This window comes from Papaver somniferum, unplaced genomic scaffold (genome assembly GCF_003573695.1).
Source record: "Papaver somniferum cultivar HN1 unplaced genomic scaffold, ASM357369v1 unplaced-scaffold_130, whole genome shotgun sequence".
Classification (NCBI taxonomy): domain Eukaryota; kingdom Viridiplantae; phylum Streptophyta; class Magnoliopsida; order Ranunculales; family Papaveraceae; genus Papaver; species Papaver somniferum.
In genome coordinates this window covers 94,819-110,665 of record NW_020622159.1, presented here as the reverse complement: position 1 = coordinate 110,665, position 15,847 = coordinate 94,819, and the positions used below count along the sequence as shown (strand labels likewise).

Sequence of the window (15,847 nt, the reverse complement as noted above, 5' to 3'; positions counted from 1 at the left end):
CTTCACCACATCTTATGTGGTGCCACATTTGAGTGATCAAAGCTACATATTCACTAACGGCTGCTGAAATTGCGTGAAAACGATGAGACAACCCATCGCCATCATGTCTATTGGGGTTACCTGTTTCTTCACTAAATTTTTGTAATATCTTATCATAAAAAGTTCTTTTTTCTTGATAAATACCATTGATTTCATCCTGTGTATATAAAACATAACTTCTGCAAAGTGACTCATCTTCATCCATCATATACTTGACACCACGAATTCTTGGGTTCTTTGTTGTGTTTCTTGTTGTGATTGTTGTTGTGTTCGTTGTGGTGTTTGTTTTGGTATTTGTTGTGGTGTTTGTTGTGGAGTTTGTTGTTGTGATTGCTGTTGTGAACGCTGTTGTGATCGTTGTTGTGAGGATGCCATATTTGTTAAAAATGAATTTTCTAGAGATGATATTTTTTCTGGTAGATCGAGTTGATATGAATACTTTTTTTTGGAGATGAACAAAGAAAAATTGAGATGGTATGAAATTGTGTAATTTTGAGGTAGTGATGAAGAAGGTGTGAGTTTTAAGTCTGGATATGAATTGAATTTACAGGGAAACAAAAATGAGTAACATCCGTTGGATGGAAGGAGTCGTTGGCGCTTTTAATAAAAACTCGGCGTGTTAACAAAAAATGCTGGAGTTTGAACTACAAGCGGGAGGTGGAGCGCCGATGTTTGAGCGAAGCCATCCCGGCCTTCCATCAAGCGTGTGTTACATCTTCCAACTCAATGAACAAATTTACAAATTTGTTGATTTGAGCATCCATTTTTCATGTTTGTTGAGTCCATAGTGGGAGCAAAATGAACAAACTTTGTTAATATAATGGAATGAGTTTGTTCATTCCATAGGAACTGCTCTAGCCTTCGCGTATAACCACAGAGTACATTCGATTTGTTAATATAATGGAATGAGTTTAGTAGACTCACGTTTTCCCACCCTCAAATTACAGCTGGTCATGTAATGCACCGGAAGACGACACCATGGTGGCTTGGTCCTTGTGGTGATGCAGCGTTTGAAAATTCTTGTTTCAGCTAAAGGAACAATTGCTTATGCTATTCTACTCACAAGTTGGGGATGTAGTTCAGATGGTAGAGCGCTCGCTTAGCATGCGAGAGGTATCGGGATCGATGCCCCACTTCTCCATCCTTTATTTTCTATTTTTTTCTATGTCCAGCTAATAATCTAATGCACCAGATGACACTGGATTTTGTCAGAGCATACACAATGTGTGCCCTTGTCCATTGTCATGTATTTCTATTTGTATTTATCCAGCGACAAGCATCACCATGGTATTCTTCAGCTCAGCAGGATTAGCTTCTGATGAACTTTCAATAATTTTAGTTTTAAAGATTTGGCAAGGGGCAGCGTGGACGCTTTCCCCCGTCAGGAACAAATTATGACGTAGATTCTCCCTCTTGGGGAGATCTTAGGCGAGCACCCCTCCTTAGTGTGCAATGGAGGTCGCTAACCTAGGCCATGGACCTTCATGATCATCCACAGACCCCGTCCAGGTAATTCCGTTTTTCCATTCTCCTTCTCTTCTTTGAAGATGAGAGATAATTGGGTCATGGGGGAAGCTGAAGTAGATTCATCAAGGAATGGTGGCTCGTTTCCCTGAGAGCAAGGAACTAAAGGACTAGGATACGAGCTAGTAGAGGTAATCTTCCTCTTCTTCTTGGGATTATCTTTCTTGTTGTCATTCTTCGAAGCAACGACCTTGACCTTAGACTTCGCACAGCTAGTAGGTTTCGCACGAGTAGAAGCCTCCTCCTCGCTCTTAGAAGAGTTTTCATCATTAGAGCCGTCATTATCATGCCCGTCCACCTTCGCACACAGATAAAGATAATAAATAGAGGAAACAATATTGTTAAAGAAAAATTAAAAATATTTCTTACTTCATTAGTGATCGAATATAGAGCTTCCAGTGTGCTTTGTTTCTTCTTAGAATTATAGTCCTTTTTCAGCTTGGCAATCTGAAAATGAAGAAATTAGTGAAACACAAATAAGGAAAGTAAATTGAAGAAAGATTGATAAAGGAGCAAAGGATGGAAAGACATACCACTTTCACCTCCTCACTCCCACTAAACTCCCAAGGATAGCATAGCCAAAAACCTTCGGGAAGGGGATTTATCGACCTGTTTTCACCATAGCCGGTAATATATGGACCTTCAAGAATAACATGATAAACATCCCAGCGATTGTCGTTAGAGTTCCGTGCAGTGCGATTAGTCTTATCGTTGAAATCAACGTCTCGCATGATTCTTTAATTCTCTGCGAGGCCATCTTTCCTTTTCAGACGAACAACCCAGCGAGACGACTCAGCCTTCATAATCACCACTTCATAGTTAGCAAAGAAGCTCTCAACAATATAATCAGGAGGAATTATTTCTTAGCCAGCATATGCCTCATTCCTGTATTCCTTAGGATAAAGGGATCCTAATCCAGCCGCACGGTGAGAGAACTCCACCATAATCCTTATAGCATCCCCACTCTACTGATAAATCATACGCCTAAATTTATTATGGGATAAGATTTTGTAAATAAGAGGAATTCGCGGATCCAAGAGAGGGGTAGGGAGACCAGCAAGAAGCTGCCCTACGGAGATAATAATTTTTTTGATCATTCCATTGATCAATCTTGAACCATTTAGGGTTAAGCGTCAAAGTAGGCCCTGATGAAGAAGGAGCAGATAATGTGAAACCTCTATTTCTGAGTTCGACCAGTAACCTATCAAACTGTTCTACCGTTCTCCAACCTGCCTTGTGCCCCATTGTTGATTCTTCTAGGATGAGATTATAAATACCAAGATAGCCGAGATGATCAAAGGGGCGAAATAATACAATAGATGGGAAACAGAAGCAACATTTGGAACGAAGAAAGATCAAGAATCAAGATCGAACAAAAAGCAGTAGCGTTAAGAAGGGAAAATCCGCAGAGATTGAAAAGGAAAGAGAAGAGTAAAAAGAAAGGGATGAAAACGAAAGAAGGGTATATAAAGGATTCTCTTTCCCTCTTTTCGAAATCCTACGCATTAATGGGTGAGAAGATATGAAGAGACATTTGAAAGGATTAACTGCGACGTGTCAAGAGATAAACCGACGAAAGCGGCACGTGGAAAAATCCAGTCCGAAGTCCCGGATTATTGTCAGTTAAGGAATATGAAAAGTTGATAAGGTGCGGCAAATCGCATTAAAGGTGCGAAGAGAGTTATTGGAGCGGTTTCTCTCATCGCTCTCTCCATAGTAAAGATCGCTAAGAAAAGAGGCAAAATGTAGGGGTTAAATATCGCACTCATAGGTATCATGCGAAGGGATACTATTGTAAGGGGACGAACGTACTCGCACGTAACATATCCCTGATGACGGAGTCAATGGCGTCACAAAGTCACGAGTAAAGTGTGGAAGCTGTGCGAGGTTGAAGAGTTCGTAGGAGAAGACCCAATGTAAACATGCGAGAATATCGCACGTCAGATCCGAAAATAGAGGCTTTATTAGCTGTCCTCCATTATGTAAATTCCTATATATAGGACCAACCAACCCTGTGTTGGGAGAGAGATCTTTTTGAGAGTCAAGATAGAACTTTAGGAGAGAGAAAGTTGTTTTCTCCCCAAGTTAAGGGTTTTACTTTACTTCTTTGTATTGATTTCTAAACTTAATAAGATTTCTTCTAAGTGTTCTCCACGATGATTTCCTAGTTTATTGGATAAGTTATCTAAGGGTGTAGTAGTGAGATTTTCGACTACTACAGAAACTCTCCAAAAAATTAGCAGACGCCGATTTTAACTGCAAGCACACTATATTCTTTCGTTAAAGGCGAAAGCATTGTTCAGACAGCTAATTTGCTAGGTTGAAGTGCTTGTATAAAACCATTTTGTTCAGAAACTTTATGCGGGACTAGTCCAAGTTTCTTCCCAGACATCCAACCGAAGGAGGAATAATGTGCTTTAAAGCTTCTAAAATGTAGTCATTTTGCTTCTGAGGTGATAGATGAATGAAATGTTACCTTCTTAATGATTCAACACTTGAATTATAAAGCCTAAAGAAAGACTTGAGATAAATATCACATGATCAAATTGAATTTGATCCTTTGTATCTCCCTCCAAGTAAGCAAATTGAGTTTGATGCCATCACTGATTCCTCCTTGTTTGTCTCCGCAACAGCAGAAACCAACGGCAAAAAGGGGAGCTGCATTTTGATCTTACATTGCAGCTACTGGACCATAAACCCCGCAACAGCTGAATTGCTGAAACCGATGGAAAAATTTAGTTTTAAAGATTTGGCAGGGGGCAGCGCGGACGCTTTCCCCCCTCAGGAACAAATTATGACGTAGACTCTCCCTCTTGGGGAGATCTTAGACGAGCACCCCTCCTTAGTGTGCAATGGAGGTCGCTAACCTAGGCCATGGACCTTCATGATCATCCATAGACCCCGTCCAGGTAAGTACGTTTTTCCATTCTCCTTCTCTTCTCTTTATAGTCCATCGTTTCCTGTCTCTGTTGTGACATTGATCCGGAGCTTCATGTAAACTAATTTAATTTAATTTAATTTATTGCAGGGCATGGGATGACAGTTTACACAGAAGAAGAATTGGCTTCGTATCGTAAGTGGTGACATTTAGCTATCCTTAAGTGCCGACGTTTTAGTATTTTATTGGCTTGATGGTAGGATCAACCACTTTTCTATTGACTTCTTAATTCGATGAGTTTTAATGTCTGTTGTCAAAATTGAGTCTGTAATGCTTACATTTTAGGCTTAGCTAAGTTGGCCGTGTCAAAGTTAGTAGTCATTAACTGGTTAGATGACATTCTCCTCTGCTTTACACTTCTGATTCTTGTGCTCTCTACCAACACCTCTATCAAATACTAGTTTCCATCCTTGAGTGTCTTCCCATCGTGGGTGTACACCACTGGCAACGGCATGGTTCCACATTTCCGGTTTCTGCATTTTGCTTTGGTTTGGGTATACACAATTCACAAAAACAATAACAAATCATTAATTGGTGAACAACCAATGATGGGATTTAGCTGTTATTAGACCAATCCATCACACGAAGCATTCTAAAATTTTGTATCCTCTCCTATGTCATCGAGTTTATCTAGAATGTATTTCGACTACTCAAGCCGTCTCAAATTGTATGAGCTTACTACATAAAAGTTCAAAACCTGGCTTTTTCTTTTGAGTTAAGTGTCAAAGTTCAACAGAGAATGAGTTGGAGACGCGCCAAAACCAAACAATTCAAGTTACACCGAGCCAATTTAGATTCATTGATTGTAAATACCGTAACATCCTGAATACGAAAAAGTTACAAACCATATGATGATACATGTCCAATGAAACTGCAAGTATATTACAGTTGTCAGTTCAGGTTTCTTTCCTCTAGGTTTGCCAACTGAAGGAGGAATAATGGGATTCAAAACTTCCGGATTACAGTCATTCTCTTTCTAAGGAGAATGCAAAGGAAAGGTTACCTTCCTCATTTTGTTAGGAGGCTCTAGAGATAACAAATATTACGCCCAACACCTAACGCATATGGAAGCTGGTGAGATTTCTGTCGATGATTATGCAGTATCACCTTAAGAAAATGATGTTTTTGTGCAACTACCACCTTCCTGACTCGATTCCCATATCCAGAAAGAAAAATTTACCTGAAACGTTTGGTGAAGATAAAGCCAAGACGCAAGATTCGCTGCAGTGGCCTGTGGGTTCAATATAAATCTGTCAGTGAAACTGCACATGAAGTTCCAGATGGAGCAGTTGGATCTTATATCGCAGCCGCTGTACCACCAGCTCAACCATAGCTAACTGATGCATTCCATCGACAAGGGACAAGTTTAGTTGAAAGAATCGGGCAGGGGATGCGAGAATGTGTACCCCCCTTGGGAACAAATAATGATGTAGAGTCCTCCCCACTGGGTAGATCTAAGACGGGCACCCTCAGTGTGCAACGAAGATCACTAACCTAGGAACTTTTATGGCTTTTGTTTGTCCAGCCAGCACCAGTCATCTAGTGGTAGAAAGTACCCTGACGGGTTCTGGTGGATTCTTTTTATCATTTTGCAATGTGGTCCAACTCTGGTAAATTTCGTGAGAAGGAGAAGAGGGGACCAACTGTTACTGCATGAAGTAATTCTATTTTGAATCTTTTGATGGATATGGTTCCTTACTTTATTTTTTGTTTTATAAAGAAGCAGGATTATAATTGATGTTGTGGTTTAAAGGATCAAAAGAAGCAATCATCTGCAGTCTACTGAAGCTCCTTAAAAGCTGTATTTCAGCAGCTCCAGGACCAATAGGGTAAAGCTAAAAATCCAATCACGTCTTCAACTTTCAGGGTTGGTTTAAGCATACGTAAAAGATTAGCTTTGAGATGTGGTAGCCGCACGCCAGGCCTTTGCAGTAGTCCAATGCAAAGGCGTCGCGCATGAGAACCCCAGCAGCAAGCTACTGTGATGGGAACCCCCCATCGATGGTACAACGTTGATTGTACAGTTACAGTTGGAGGTGATAAAGTGTCACTGACAAGCATAGAATGATGCAGGATACCAAAAGAGTTCAAATTTTTAGTTACCATCTATTTCCAGGTTGGTTTATTAGCTTTGGTTTTGGTTTAGCATATGCAAAGCTTTGGTTTTGGTTTAGCATATGCAAAGGATTAGCTTTGATATTTGGTGGGGGTGCGCCAGGCCTTTGCAGTAGTGCAAAGCAAAGCCAGTATCAGATATTAAACTGATAAGAACAGATACTACACTTGATCTTAGCCAAAAGGCCGAGAAACGTATGCTTGATCTCAGCTTATGCTTCTGATTTTATATTGTCGTGTTTCAATTCCTCTGCAGTACACTAGTCTATGTGGGACTAAAACATTTGATTCATAAATTTCGATGCGACCGATAAGTCCAGTTTAGAGTAGAATTGTTGAATTGGCTTAATATCATTAAGTGCAGGTTATGAGACCAGCTAGGAGATTATATTACCACATATTGTAGCAGAACTTTCTTTAGTTTATTCTTCCAAAATGAGTTCTACATCCATCCACCGAGAGAATCAGGGGTTTGTCCCATGAAACCATGAAGGAAAACATTAAAGATAAATTGGGATGTTCAATGGGATAAAGCATTCACCAATTTCTCCGTGAAAGTAGATGTTGAGGTTGCATAAGATTATGAACCTTATTGTTACATTCCATTCCTTTTTTTATTATATGAAGACGATATACAACATGGATAAGAAAACGTTTTGCTGGTCGGGGAAAGCAAGGGATTGTTTCTTGTAATTCGATAGCAACGAGGATAGAAAACTAGCCAATTTGAGCAGAAATGATGCTTTCTTTTGCTGATTTTTAAGACTTCATTAACATAAGATTTTGATATGGAGTCATAGACTAAAGATAGATGCTAAAATCTTTGGAGAATCTGATTGGAATCTGTTTGAAATCTTCATAGACTAACGCAAAACTGGGATGTTTATGTCTTTTGAGAGACTGAATCACAAACATAACCAGTCAGGAATCGGAAAGGAATAGTTATTAACTTCGTAAGAAAATCCATTCTACAAGAGAATTTTTTATATTCAACACGACTACTTAGATGTAGATAATGAGTTTTTTCGAGTCTGTTATGTATTTGTTTGTATCCAGTTATTAGTAGGAGGACATGATGCCCTCGCAGTCTTAAATGTATTTGCTTATGTCCTGTTATTAGTAGGACGTGACTTGCAGTTTTTCTTGGACTTTTTTTTTCTAGTTTATCCTTCTCAAATCAAAATTTTTAGTTTTAAGTATTGTAGGGCTTTACCCTTGGTTAGAGGGAGCCCTTCCAGAAATTCTTGACAGCCCTGAGAGACCCAAGGCCGAGGAGGGGGTTTGGAAATAGTTTTCAACCAGCAATTGACGCACCTCGGTTATTACCTCATTAGCTGCGTCATTGCCCCAAGCGCAAAGATGAGTTTTGAAGTCATGCATCAACTGCATTTTAAAATTTCGTTTCCACATCTCTAACTCTGGCTTGAATAACGTGGGACTAAGATTGTCACTTTTTACACTTTCGATTCTAATGGTCGTGTAGTATCGAAGTATTTGTCTTTACAATATTATGTTGAGGAACATACTGCTTTGGTTGAGAGTTTCTTTTACTGTTGGCAACAAACAGAAATTTTTTTTTTTGAAGAACAAAAGGTTAAATTAAGAAGAAAAGGCCTAAGCCAAAAGAACAAAATGTACAGACTCCAAATTCAGAGCCCCAGTCTGATGCTACAGTCAAGTACCAGACTGTCCCAAATACAACCTACAGCAAAAAGCTGAAAACTGCACCAAAATTACAGCATTTTACAAATCGAGACAGAGACTGCCAACCCATTTCAAAAGACTGCCACAACTGCAAAGACAAATAAAGTATCTAGTCCTAAGAAAACTGAAAATTACACGTGTAAAATCAGCTCCTAGTTGTGTATAATTTGGATGCAGTCAATAAACCTGAAAGTTTCTTTATCGATCACAGCTCCATAAGGCCATCTTCTGCTTAGCTTGAAAAATTAGTTCATGCACTGATTTGAACCTTCCCCCAAAAACTCTACTATTCCTCTCCTTCCATACTATCCATATTAGAACATAAGGAAAAATTCATCAAAGTTCTCCCTGCATCTTCCAGTTAATACGTTCATGTTCCATGCTTCAAAAAAAATCCAGGATCGTAGATGGTAATGGCCATGAGAGATGAAACGCTTTAAGAAAATAATCCCATAACTGAAAAGTATAGCTACAATGTAGGAGAAGATGATCCGCAGTCTCAGTTTCCTCATTGCACAAAAAGCATCTACCACTTTCTAAGTTAACCCAGCGATGAGATAACATTTCTCTAGTAGGTAGGGAATTGTGGAAGACAGCTCATAGGATAAAACTAACCTTGTTAGGAATGTGTTTTCTCCATAAATATTTTTCAAACATACAGTCTGGCAAAGCACAAACCAATGCCTTTGTGCTGAAATTTTCTAACATCTCCACTTCATCTTCGCCCTCCATCAAAACTGGTAGACCTCCAAACCAATCCCACTCCATTTGCTCGTTAATATTAAGTTGTTTCTTAAAATCCCCAAACCAACATCCCTGTCTAATCATGTCTGCAATTGAAACATATTTATCTCTACTAGCTTTATAAACAAACAGAATTTTAACACTTTTCAGAGTTTCCTCTTTCTCACTAAGTTTGCTGAAATTGGTACTAGTTTGTGTTAATACTTGAGCTGATTCGATTGTTATGTATTGAAAATGTGGGTTTTCCTTAACCTGTAAAAGGATTCAATTTTAGTTTATTGGTTCTTCAAAACATGCGCAAAGCTGCAAATAGTTGGTCCCAAATAGTTCATGGCGTAGCTAGAAAAATACCCTTTTTACTAGAAACGGATGGTTTATGAGGAAGTCGAATTTAAATTAGTGAATTACTTACTGTATAAATTTCAGTGTTTTGAATTTGTGGGGAAGGTTTTTCAATAGAATCTCAGCTGAAAATGAGTTTGTTCTAAATATACTTGGTGTATCTAAGTTGCCATCGGTGTTGTTGGGTATAGTCGTAGTTTCCGTAAGTTATAGCTAGTTGAATTCACTGGAAATTGCATGGTTGGAGGAGGTAGAGCTAATCTGGAGTAGTATACATATTCTCACCATAAAATGGCTCGAAGCCTCGATGTAAGTTTGTAAGTTGTGTTAGTACGTATGAATAACGAAATATTGGAAATAGGGAACGTTAAGCACCAGTGGTCTAGTGGTGCACTTATTTCTTTTTTTTCTTTTACTGTTTTGCATTGTGGTCTCTCTAGTCGACAGGAAGGAGATAAGACCAACTCTTTGTGTGTGACTGGTCAAACAAGCACATGATGATATTCAAATTTTGTTCCTCCACTTTGATGGACGGTTTGTTGTTTTTTTCAATATTCTACATGTTTTCTTTTAGAAGGATCAACGGAAGCAATTATCTGCAGTCTAGTTCTTCAAAAGGCTGAGCACAAAGTTATATTGCAGCAGCTTTGGGGGACCTCTAGATGAATTTGAAGAGAACCCCATGGAAGCTACTTCAATGATAAGTATCTTGCTGTGAGCTAATCCGTCACCAGGCCTACTGAGACGATGAAATAAATTCAGGCCTTTGCAGTGCACGCCCACCCATGATTTTTTTTTTTGCTTATTCTTGGACAAGTTGAGTTTTCTTCGGACAGTCGTTGGTGATAGGAGTTCAATTTACATAGAGCAGAATAATTGATTTCATCCTTTATGTGCGGATGGTAGGATTGTGCAACATTGAAGCATTCAACATATCCAATACGCCAAACATTGGGTTTGACATTTGGTGGGGGTGCGCCAGGCCCTTGCAGTAGTGCAACGCAAGGGCGACGCGTGGGAACCCCAGCAGCTTGCTGCTGTGATGGGAACTCCCCCATGAAAAAAATTAATTTAATATCGATGGCTCACATATCAGATATTAAACTAATAAGAACAGATACTACACTTGATCTTAGCCAAAAGGCCGAGAAAGGTATGCTTGTTCTCGGTTTATGCTCCTGCTTTTATATTCTCTTGTTTCCATACCTCTGCTCTAGATTTGGCTATGTGGGACTAATCTTAAGCTCACTGCCTATCGATATTAGAGCTCCTTGCACAAAATTACTCTGGGTTTTCTTAGCTGGTGAGACCAGCAATAATGTATTTATTTGCTTTTGATTTGCTAATTGTGTTTTCAAATCCTAAGAAAGTGTGAAATAATCTCTGGGTCCAATTCTTATCTGCCATCTTGTCTCACTCTTATCAATTCGCAGGAGGGAGAGTTCAAATTTTGTTCCTTCTCTTTAATGGATGGTTTGGTTGGTTCTTTATCATTGAGAAGGATTAAAGTTGATGCGGATCATCGCTGCACATGTGTTTTAACTTTTGAAGGATCAACGGAAGAAGCATTTTCTGCAGTCTACTTGAAGCTCCTTAAAAGCTGAGAACAAAGCAGTATTGCAGCAGCTTTTGGGCCACTATATGAAAGGTTAAAAGAGATGACTTCGAGGATAATCCTGTATTGTATAATAGGAATCCAACTTGTTCAAGTTGGTTTAGTGGACACAAAAGTTCAGTTCTAAGATTTGGTTGGGGTGTGCCAGGCCTTTGCAGTAGTGCAACGCAAAGTCTTATATTCACTGCCTTAGCCCTTAAACAAGTTGAGTTTACTTGGGATATATATGTATGGACTGATGAGAGGATATGGTACAATGGTGGCCTCGCTTGGCGGCTGTGTGCAAATTGCAGAATGTCCAGAGAATATGAAATTGACGGGATCAAGGAGGGTTTTGCATTACTGGACTAAAACTGATACCGCACATGCTTTAGTTAACCAAGGTAAGTTTCCCGATTTCTGAGAGATCTTAATTTAAAGAATACAATCCAAAATGTTACAATCTATAACCCATACTCAACATCCCAAACTGCTTATGGATTCCCTCACCAACTCGATGTACCATGTTTATACAATGTACATTAATTAACGAGGATCCAGTTCAGAAACGGATGCCTCATTGTCTTTCCATGTCTCCTTTTCCACTGCTTGGCCGGGCACGAAATTTGCAGGTTGTGTAGGTAATGGGAAAATCCTACGTGATTGGACTATGTGGTGATCTTGCAGGCACCTGATGACCTTCCAGCAAGTATGGATTAAACTTGTTAAGCACCCTCAAAATGGTGAAAAAAGTTTCATGTTGGAAGCTCGTTTTGTGGGGTCTTTGCCACTCTTCCCGACATCTTCGTTCCACATCCGGTTCGCCTTCACCACATCTTATGTGGTGCCACATTTGAGTGATCAAAGCTACATATTCACTAACGGCTGCTGAAATTGCGTGAAAACGATGAGACAACCCATCGCCATCATGTCTATTGGGGTTACCTGTTTCTTCACTAAATTTTTGTAATATCTTATCATAAAAAGTTCTTTTTTCTTGATAAATACCATTGATTTCATCCTGTGTATATAAAACATAACTTCTGCAAAGTGACTCATCTTCATCCATCATATACTTGACACCACGAATTCTTGGGTTCTTTGTTGTGTTTCTTGTTGTGATTGTTGTTGTGTTCGTTGTGGTGTTTGTTTTGGTATTTGTTGTGGTGTTTGTTGTGGTGTTTGTTGTTGTGATTGCTGTTGTGAACGCTGTTGTGATCGTTGTTGTGAGGATGCCATATTTGTTAAAAATGAATTTTCTAGAGATGATATTTTTTCTGGTAGATCGAGTTGATATGAATACTTTTTTTTGGAGATGAACAAAGAAAAATTGAGATGGTATGAAATTGTGTAATTTTGAGGTAGTGATGAAGAAGGTGTGAGTTTTAAGTCTGGAGATGAATTGAATTTACAGGGAAACAAAAATGAGTAACATCCGTTGGATGGAAGGAGTCGTTGGCGCTTTTAATAAAAACTCGGCGTGTTAACAAAAAATGCTGGAGTTTGAACTACAAGCGGGCGGTGGAGCGCCGATGTTTGAGCGAAGCCATCCCGGCCTTCCATCAAGCGTGTGTTACATCTTCCAACTCAATGAACAAATGTACAAATTTGTTGATTTGAGCATCCATTTTTCATGTTTGTTGAGTCCATAGTGGGAGCAAAATGAACAAACTTTGTTAATATAATGGAATGAGTTTGTTCATTCCATAGGAACTGCTCTAGCCTTCACGTATAACCACAGAGTACATTCGATTTTTTAATATAATGGAATGAGTTTAGTAGACTCACGTTTTCCCACCCTCAAGTTACAGCTGGTCATGTAATGCACCGGAAGACGACACCATGGTGGCTTAGTCCTTGTGGTGATGCAGCGTTTGAAAATTCTTGTTTCAGCTAAAGGAACAATTGCTTATGCTATTCTACTCACAAGTTGGGGATGTAGTTCAGATGGTAGAGAGCTCGCTTAGCATGCGAGAGGTATCGGGATCGATGCCCCACTTCTCCATCCTTTATTTTCTATTTTTTTCTATGTCCAGCTGATAATCTAATGCACCAGATGACACTGGATTTTGTCAGAGCATACACAATGTGTGCCCTTGTCCATTGTCATGTATTTCTATTTGTATTTATCCAGCGACAAGCATCACCATGGTATTCTTCAGCTCAGCAGGATTAGCTTCTGATGAACTTTCAATAATTTTAGTTTTAAAGATTTGGCAAGGGGCAGCGTGGACGCTTTCCCCCGTCAGGAACAAATTATGACGTAGATTCTCCCTCTTGGGGAGATCTTAGGCGAGCACCCCTCCTTAGTGTGAAATGGAGGTCGCTAACCTAGGCCATGGACCTTCATGATCATCCATAGACCCCGTCCAGGTAATTCCGTTTTTCCATTCTCCTTCTCTTCTTTGAAGATGAGAGATAATTGGGTCATGGGGGAAGCTGAAGTAGATTCATCAAGGAATGGTGGCTCGTTTCCCTGAGAGCAAGGAACTAAAGGACTAGGATACGAGCTAGTAGAGGTAATCTTCCTCTTCTTCTTGGGATTATCTTTCTTGTTGTCAGTCTTCGAAGAAACGACCTTTCCCTTAGACTTCGCACAGCTAGTAGGTTTCGCACGAGTAGAAGCCTCCTCCTCGCTCTTAGAAGAGTTTTCATCATTAGAGCCGTCATTATAAAGCCCGCCCACCTTCGAACATAGATAAAGATAATAAATAGAGGAAACAATATTGTTAAAGAAAAATTAAAAATATTTTTTACTTCATTAGTGATCGAATATAGAGCTTCCAGTGTGCTTTGTTTCTTCTTAGAATTATAGTCCTTTTTCAGCTTGGCAATCTGAAAATGAAGAAATTAGTGAAACACAAATAAGGAAAGTAAAATGAAGAAAGATTGATAAAGGAGCAAAGGATGGAAAGACATACCACTTTCACCTCCTCACTCCCACTAAACTCCCAAGGATAGCATAGCCAAAAACCTTCGGGAAGGGGATTTATCGACCTGTTTTCACCATAGCCGGTAATATATGGACCTTCAAGAATAACAGGATAAACATCCCAGCGATTGTCGTTAGAGTTCCGTGCAGTGCGATTAGTCTTATCGTTGAAATCAACGTCTCGCATGATTCTTTAATTCTCTGCGAGGCCATCTTTCCTTTTCAGACGAACAACCCAGCGAGACGACTCAGCCTTCATAATCACCACTTCATAGTTAGCAAAGAAGCTCTCAACAGTATAATCAGGAGGAATTATTTCTTAGCCAGCATATGCCTCATTCCTGTATTCCTTAGGATAAAGGGATCCTAATCCAGCCGCACGGTGAGAGAACTCCACCATAATCCTTATAGCATCCCCACTCTACTGATAAATCATACGCCTAAATTTATTATGGGATAAGATTTTGTAAATAAGAGGAATTCGCGGATCCAAGAGAGGGATAGGGAGACCAGCAAGAAGCTGCCCTACGGAGATAATAATTTTTTTGATCATTCCATTGATCAATCTTGAACCATTTAGGGTTAAGCGTCAAAGTAGGCCCTGATGAAGAAGGAGCAGATAATGTGAAACCTCTATTTCTGAGTTCGACCAGTAACCTATCAAACTGTTCTACCGTTCTCCAACCTGCCTTGTGCCTCATTGTTGATTCTTCTAGGATGAGATTATAAATATCAAGATAGACGAGATGATCAAAGGGGCGAAATAATACAATCGATGGGAAACAGAAGCAGCATTTGGAATGAAGAAAGATCAAGAATCAAGATCGAACAAAAAGCAGTAGCGTTAAGAAGGGAAAATACGCAGAGATTGAAGAGGAAAGAGAAGAGTAAAAATAAAGGGATGAAAACGAAAGAAGGGTATATAAAGGATTCTCTTTACCTCTTTTCGAAATCCTACGCATTAATGGGTGAGAAGATATGAAGAGACATTTGAAAGGATTAACTGCGACGTGTCAAGAGATAAACCGACGAAAGCGGCACGTGGAAAAATCCAGTCCGAAGTCCCGGATTATTGTCAGTTAAGGAATATGAAAAGTTGATAAGGTGCGGAAAATCGCATTAAAGGTACGAAGAGAGTTATTGGAGCGGTTTCTCTCATCGCTCTCTCCATAGTAAAGATCGCTAAGAAAAGAGGCAAAATGTAGGGGTTAAATATCGCACTCATAGGTATCATGCGAAGGGATACTATTGTAAGGGGACGAACGTACTCGCACGTAACATATCCCTGATGACGGAGTCAATGGCGTCACAAAGTCACGAGTAAAGTGTGGAAGCTGTGCGAGGTTGAAGAGTTCGTAGGAGAAGACCCAATGTAAACATGCGAGAATATCGCACGTCAGATCCGAAAATAGAGGCTTTATTAGCTGTCCTCCATTATGTAAATTCCTATATATAGGACCAACCAACCCTGTGTTGGGAGAGAGATCTTTTTGAGAGTCAAGATAGAACTTTAGGAGAGAGAAAGTTGTTTTCTCCCCAAGTTAAGGGTTTTACTTTACTTCTTTGTATTGATTTCTAAACTTAATAAGATTTCTTCTAAGTGTTCTCCACGATGATTTCCTAGTTTATTGGATAAGTTATCTAAGGGTGTAGTAGTGAGATTTTCGACTACTACAGAAACTCTCCAAAAAATTAGCAGACGCCGATTTTAACTGCAAGCACACTATATTCTTTCGTTAAAGGCGAAAGCATTGTTCAGACAGCTAATTTGCTAGGTTGAAGTGCTTGTATAAAACCATTTTGTTCAGAAACTTTATGCGGGACTAGTCCAAGTTTCTTCCCAGACATCCAACCGAAGGAGGAATAATGTGCTTTAAAGCTTCTAAAATGTAGTCATTTTGCTTCTGAGGTGATA

The 15,847-nt window shown here is 39.5% G+C and overlaps 5 non-coding genes and 1 pseudogene across 5 annotated transcripts; all 6 read right to left on the bottom strand.

The window, feature by feature from the left end:
* Positions 1 to 1,392: 1,392 nt before the first annotated feature.
* On the bottom strand, positions 1,393 to 1,556 carry LOC113332192. Its single transcript, XR_003351381.1, has one exon. It is a non-coding gene; the product is annotated as a U1 spliceosomal RNA (small nuclear RNA).
* A 2,760-nt stretch (positions 1,557 to 4,316) lies between these two features.
* Positions 4,317 to 4,480, bottom strand: LOC113332177. Its single transcript, XR_003351367.1, has one exon. It is a non-coding gene; the product is annotated as a U1 spliceosomal RNA (small nuclear RNA).
* Positions 4,481 to 6,665: 2,185 nt separating this feature from the next.
* Positions 6,666 to 6,815, bottom strand: LOC113332217 (annotated as a pseudogene).
* Positions 6,816 to 7,821: 1,006 nt separating this feature from the next.
* LOC113332226 lies at positions 7,822 to 7,977 on the bottom strand. The gene has a single exon (XR_003351402.1). It is a non-coding gene; the product is annotated as a U4 spliceosomal RNA (small nuclear RNA).
* A 2,397-nt stretch (positions 7,978 to 10,374) lies between these two features.
* On the bottom strand, positions 10,375 to 10,563 carry LOC113332205. The gene has a single exon (XR_003351394.1). It is a non-coding gene; the product is annotated as a U2 spliceosomal RNA (small nuclear RNA).
* A 2,654-nt stretch (positions 10,564 to 13,217) lies between these two features.
* On the bottom strand, positions 13,218 to 13,381 carry LOC113332193. The gene has a single exon (XR_003351382.1). It is a non-coding gene; the product is annotated as a U1 spliceosomal RNA (small nuclear RNA).
* Positions 13,382 to 15,847: the final 2,466 nt, after the last annotated feature.